Genomic DNA, 6,661 nt, shown 5'->3' on the forward strand with positions numbered 1-6,661 from the left:
AATTGAAGGGATTTTGACCGCAGCTAATGCTTTTAGGCATCAGATCCTTAAATCCTTGGTTGAATGTTGCAGGCCTGACTGACTTATGTGATGAGTCACATTCTTAGATGAGAGTAACTTTGAGCCTACTGTAAGAGCTTATCGACTTACTTGTTAATTTATTTATTTTCTTGTACCAACTCAGCAGCACAGGAATGAGGATGAGGCGTAAATTATTGAGTTGTTGGTAATTTGGATCTCAAGTTAAATAGTACCTATTGAGGGCGATAATCGCACTTTTCAGAAATATTTTTTTTATATATCTGTATAGAATAGTATTCAGAAGTTAATATGTTAAGCTGTTATCCTCTTAATAATATATAATATTTTTTGAAAGCATTACTCGGGTAGTAAAAGTTTTATATTAGTTAACCTTCCGTTGGGCACTCAGATCTGGTCAGACCTTTTTCCACTTTGGGCGTGAATTTAACTGATTTCTATAATAACAAACAATTTGAACTTCTAGGTAGCTTCCAAGTTTAATTTTCTATAGATTTATACTTTTAAAAAGGATCCTCGAACACGACGAAAAAAATGATTAAAAAAATTTTACTTTCGATTGGGCACCTCGCGTCTGTATTCACATGCATTTTCAGGGAAATATTTGACAAATGCGCCACATTTATAATTAATTTTAAAGTATCTCAGGTCTCATATGTTTTTCATTTCTTACCTTTTTCATTGGCATGCATTGAGTTACCTACAGAAACAGAAATAATCGCTAAAAATATTTTGGTTTGTGAAAAAAAAAGATTTTTTGTTTTGTTCTTTATTTTGACTCAATTCGAAGAAGGTTGAAGAAGAAAAAGTTGATTACAATGAAATTTATGGTAAAATATGAAATGCTATTTGTTTATGGATTCGGTAGAAGTCAAGCAAAAAATATATAAGAGATTTTTGACTGCTGTTAACAAAATGGATTCTTGCATACACTACAATAGAAACGAGTTTTTCGACGAAGCTCTTCGCCTACTTCTAAACAAAGACGACAAACTCTCTTTGCTGTGCGTATATTGGCTCCGGTTGGTTGGTTGACTACAATACCCCGATGGATAGATTGGCGTGTTGAAAAATGATTCCACAGCCATGCGAGTAGTGAATTGAGATATAACGGCTGGATTATTCATACGATTTTCGGTGTTTGCAAAGGGCAATTTTTTCCATAAAGTCGACACAAAGTTTCGTCTCGCATTACTCTTTCTGTGCCTATCAACTGCTTTGTCTAACCAGACCCGGGTGCCCTACCGAAGGTTTTTAAAAAGAGTGTTACTAATATATAGTCAACGTGAAGGAAAGAAAGTGTACACCATGTATTGACAAGTTTTGATTATTTATTTATTTACTTTTTAATTTTTATTATTCTTTTGTAAAAACACAGTTCATACTGCAACCAAAACCATATAAAACGAAGTTTCAAAAATTCATAAAAATTTCAAACTTTTTCTCAGAATTTCGGAAAAATTTCATATATGCAATTGTATAGCTCATTGAATTTCGTTCGCGTTTTCTCTACTTAAAGCCTAGTCCAAATTACTTCTATATTAAGAAAACATCCAGCACCGAAAGCAGAAAAAAATTGTCAAAACGCAAAACAAGTTTTGAACCACTCAAACAAATTTCCATAAAAACTTTTAACTTTTTAATGCAAATTTTTGGAAAAATTTTGAGTATGCAGTTTTATAGCAAATTGAATTTTGGTATAACAAAGTGCAAATTTGAGGTAGCAAACACATTAATTTAAAGAACACTTTTTTTGTTGATGGTGTTGTGCATTTTCTCCACAGAACGAGTGCTCGATATTTACTTTGTATGGAAGAAAACACCCAACATCGCTAGCAAAAAAAAAAAAACAAAAAACAAATTGAAAATTGCGCAATTTTTAAGTTACATCAAGATTGCACTTTATTATGCTAGAATCGTATGGGCTAAAAAAATATGTACACAACATTTTTCACAATTTTGTTTAAATGGTGTTAGGTGTCATGAAAATTTATTGCATTAATTTATTATGATATCCACAAAATGTCAGTCAGTGTTTTTAACAAGAAATTATTTGTAAAGTTTTTATTAGTCTAAGCGGCTAATAGGACCTACATATATGGCCCCTTAAGTTTATTTGTTGATATGAATAAAAGACATTGAGTGTTTGTGGACATTTTCTTTCTCCTTGGCACTTGCAAGAGCCATTCAGTTCATCGAAAACTATTCTCTTAAAGCGAATTCAAATGTGAGCTCATATTAGCCCGCGACGATTTCGTAGAGCATCAATCAAAATACTAAAATAAGAATAGTCAACACAGGTATCAATCGGCATATCAACCAAACATTAACCAGTTTTGTTGTACGGATTTGAAACATGGCGTGCTATGCAGGCAATATCAAGCAAACTACAAGCATTTTTCAATGAGTGCCTGTGCAAGATATGTAGAGAGTTTTAGCCAAACATAATTTTGAAACAAGAGCGGTTGCTACGGATGTAAACCAAAAAACAAAAAAAACGACAACAACGTTGAAGTGGACCTTAAGAAAAGCAGAAGATGGCAATGCTCAAATAGGCGTTGAATAGAACCCACAAGGCACTCAGAGGTAACTTGGATCTAATCAGTGCATGCTGAAAGTAGAAGTTTGGGGACTTGGCGCGAATTTAAGTATAAAAGAAATCTAATATTTTTATTTTTTATTTTGTACAAATGGTTTAAAGTGGTTTTATGGTCGATCTTTAGCTCCTAGGCAATGCTACGACTACTAACATCCCGGTCAACTTCGATTATTTCTGAGATTTTAGCGACATTATCGACATTTTTTTTAACATCAAAAATCCCTGAACGGAGTTGCCGAAACCAAAAATAGACATAATAAGCTGCTAGAGTATCGGCACCATATATACCATTCACAATTTTAGTGGCTAGGCTTGCATTTTCGCTTTTATCAAAGAAAAACTGTAAAATGTACCTTCTCCCTTTGTTAACACCCTGTAACTCACAATTGAATGGAATAAGCAAAAAACAGCCAAAAAAACTTGTTTAATGTGAAGTGGCACCTTGACAATGAGCGTAAACTTTAAGAGGAAAGATACCTGTAAAATCTCGAAAAAAAATTTTTTTTTTCATAAAATGTTAATATAATCTTTTAAAAATATGTCAACGAACGTAGAACGTAGATTTAAGTAGTTCTTATATAAGGTTGTCAAAAGAGTCTTGCGGTATTTTTATTGAATTTTCAATTGTTCATAAAATTGGTTATAATAATGCGATTTAAGTCAAATATGCGTCGTTTTGTTCGATGACGAGTTCCCAATGAGATGCCAACTTCATAATGCCCCTCTTATAGAAGCTCGCTTCCCTATTGTCAAAAAACTCGGAGAGCCAATTTTCACAGGACTCTCTTGTGGACAACTTCCGACTACCAAGCTCGTTCGCCATGGACAGAAATAGGTGGTAATCACTTGGTGCGAGATCCGGACTATACGGTGGATGCAAAAGAACCTCCCATCCGAGCTCCCGGAGCTTCTGGCGCGTCACCAAAGATGTGTGTGGCCTGGCGTTGTCCTGATGGAAGACAATTCGGCCTCTGTTGATCAAAGATGGCCTCTTCTGCATGAGTGCTGCATTCAAGCGGTCCAGTTGTTGGCAGTACAGGTCCGAATTGAGCGTTTGGCCATAGGGGAGCAGCTCATAGTGGATGATTCCCTGCCAATCCCACCGAACACACAGAAGAATCCTCCTGGCCATCAATCCAGGCTTGGCCACCGTCTGGGCAGCTTCAACGCTTTTCGACCACGACCGTTTGCGCATCACGTTGTCGTAAGTGACCCACTTTTCATCGCCAGTCACCGTCCGCTTCAAAAACGGGTCGATTTTGTTGCGATTAAGAAGCGATTCGCATGCATCCATATGGGCAAAAATGTTTTTTTGCGTCAAGTCGTGTGGCACCCATACATCGAGCTTCTTTTTGAATCCAACCTTCTTCAAATGGTTTATAACGGTTTGATGACTCATGCCCTGCTCTTGGCCGATGCTACGGCTGCTACTATGCCGGTCTCTTTCGATCAATTCAGCGATTTAATCGCAATTTTTGACGACAGGCCTTCCGGAGCGTGGCGCATCTTCGATCACCTCTGCACCAGAACGAAAACGTTGAAATTGTCGTTGTGCGGTGGAAATGGAAACTGTATCGGGTCCATAAACTCCACAAATTTTATTGGCAGCATGAGACGCATTTTTGCCTTTATCGTAGTAGTACTGTAAAATATGCCGTATTTTCTCTTTATTTTGCTCCATGTTTGCGACGCTATAACTCACGAACGACTAAAAGCAAACAACAATTAATCAAACACGTGTTAGCACGTGAAAATACCTTTCCAAAAAGCTCTAGCGTGAACCGATGCGACGAATACAACTAGAACTACGCGCTTGCAAAGACAAGCTTGCGGAAATACCGCAAGACTTTTTTGACAACCTTATATTATAGATCGTCAACCCTGACGACTCAATTCTTTGCGTTCGAGCGCTGGAAGAGAAATTTTCATGTATTCAAACTTTAGACGCGTTTTTCTTAAAACTATATTTTTCGAATTGGTGTACACCATAACTCGAAAAGTTTTTGACCGATATCCCTGAATATTTTTTATGATATTTTTTTTTTTTTTTTTTTTTTTTTTGTCGGGACAACTAGCAAGTGCAGCACTCAGACATTAATTGAGTCCATTGTACTACACTTGGATTCCCTTTTAATTTTCTTTAAATCTACCCGATCTCCGAAGAAATCTGAGAAGATCTTGTGGTGCCAAGGAGCCAAGATGGTCGCTTCTTAACACATCAGTGCCAAAGACCTCAAACCTGATTCGGGCGAAGGCGGGGCAGACACACAGGAAGTGGTCCGCCGTCTCATCCTCCTCTTCACAAGCTGGGCAGAGTACACTGTCTGAGATGCCCAACCTTTCCATGTGCTTCGCCCACAGAAAGTGGCCCGTCATCAGTCCAACCAGCCGTCTGCACTCCCCTCTGCTTAATGACAGAAGGGTTTGCGACAGTCGATCGGACATGACAGGTAACATCAGTTTTGTCCATCTGCAGCCTCTCTCAGCCTGCCAAGCTCGCTTGTGGGTAGTAGTTACCCATTTGCTAACCGTGGCCGTGATGGCCGCAGAGGGGAGTGGCAAAGCGGGCTCTGGGCCAAAGAAGTTGGCTTCAGAGCCCATCTTAGCTAAGGAGTCAGAGGTCTCGTTACCCGCGATACCCACGTGTCCCGGGACCCATGTTAGCATCAGGCTATTGTGTCTACCGACATAGTTCAGCCTGGATTTACAGGACTTCACTACCCCTGATGTGGTTTGAGGGCTGTCTAAGGCCATAAGCGCTGCTTGGCTGTCGCTGCAGACACATATAGATCTGCCTCTCCATCGTTTTTCCACAACAAAGTTCATCGCTTCTTGAACTGCATACACCTCCGCTTGAAACACAGATGCATGCATTCCAAGAGCAAAGTGCAGTTTTGTCCCGCTGGATTCCACGTAGACCCCAGAGCCGGAGCCATGCTCGGTCCTGGAGCCATCCGTAAAAATGCGAAAACAGTGTTTGCCGGGCTCATTTTCTGAGTCTCCCCACAACTGAGCCTCTGGTAGCACTACACTGTATCTCTTCTCAAGTACGACTCTTGATGGCATTGAGTCAAGGGGCATGGAGAGAATCGTTGGATCGATGTCCATGCCTTCTCTGTGTTCCAATGCCGGACAAGGGCCGTACCAGTTCCCACTGTGTTTCAGTCTGCAGATGGCCTTCAAGGCCTCTCCTCGGATGAAAGCATCAAGTGGTGGTAAACCAATCAGAGCATCTAGTGCCGGGCCTGAAGTAGTCGGAAAAGCTCCGGTGCAACAGATGGCCGCAGTGCGTTGTAGTCTCGATAAGGTCCTCCTGACTCCCACTAGGGATAGTCTGCTCATCCAGACCACTGATGCATAGGTGATGATGGGTCTTATCATAGCCGTGTAGATCCATAGGACCTTGCTAGGAGAGAGACCCCACGTTTTCCCAAAGACACCTTTGCACTGCCAGAAAGCTGTCAGTGCTTTGGATGCCTTTGCTTCAACGTGTGATTTCCATAGGAGCTTACTATCGAGGATTACTCCAAGATATTTAATTTCCTTGGATAGCTGGATTGTGACTCCTTTTAGCTTTGGCAGAACGAGTCCATCAAGCTTCCTCCTTCTGGTAAAGAGGACAATACCAGTCTTGGCGGGATTTGCCGATAGCCCGTTCGCACAGCACCAAGTGTCAATCCGATCCAGAGTTTTCTGCACTTTCCTGCAGATATTCATAAGCGAAGGGCCTGTTACCAGACAAGCAACATCGTCCGCATATGCTTGTGCGTAGACTCCCGACTCGTTTAGAGTGGTGAGTAGAGGATCGATTACCATGCACCAGAGCAATGGAGACAGCACACCGCCTTGGGGGCAGCCTCTATTAACCCCAGATGACACCAGCAGATCTTCCTCTGCCCGCACCGAAACGATTCTTTGGGCCAGCATCGAACGAATCCAATTTACTAGCACCCGGTCTACGCCGTGCCTACTGGCAGAGTTACACATACTGTCAAAAGTGGCATTATCAAACGCCCCCTCTAT

This window comes from Anastrepha obliqua, chromosome 5 (genome assembly GCF_027943255.1).
Source record: "Anastrepha obliqua isolate idAnaObli1 chromosome 5, idAnaObli1_1.0, whole genome shotgun sequence".
NCBI lineage: Eukaryota > Metazoa > Arthropoda > Insecta > Diptera > Tephritidae > Anastrepha > Anastrepha obliqua.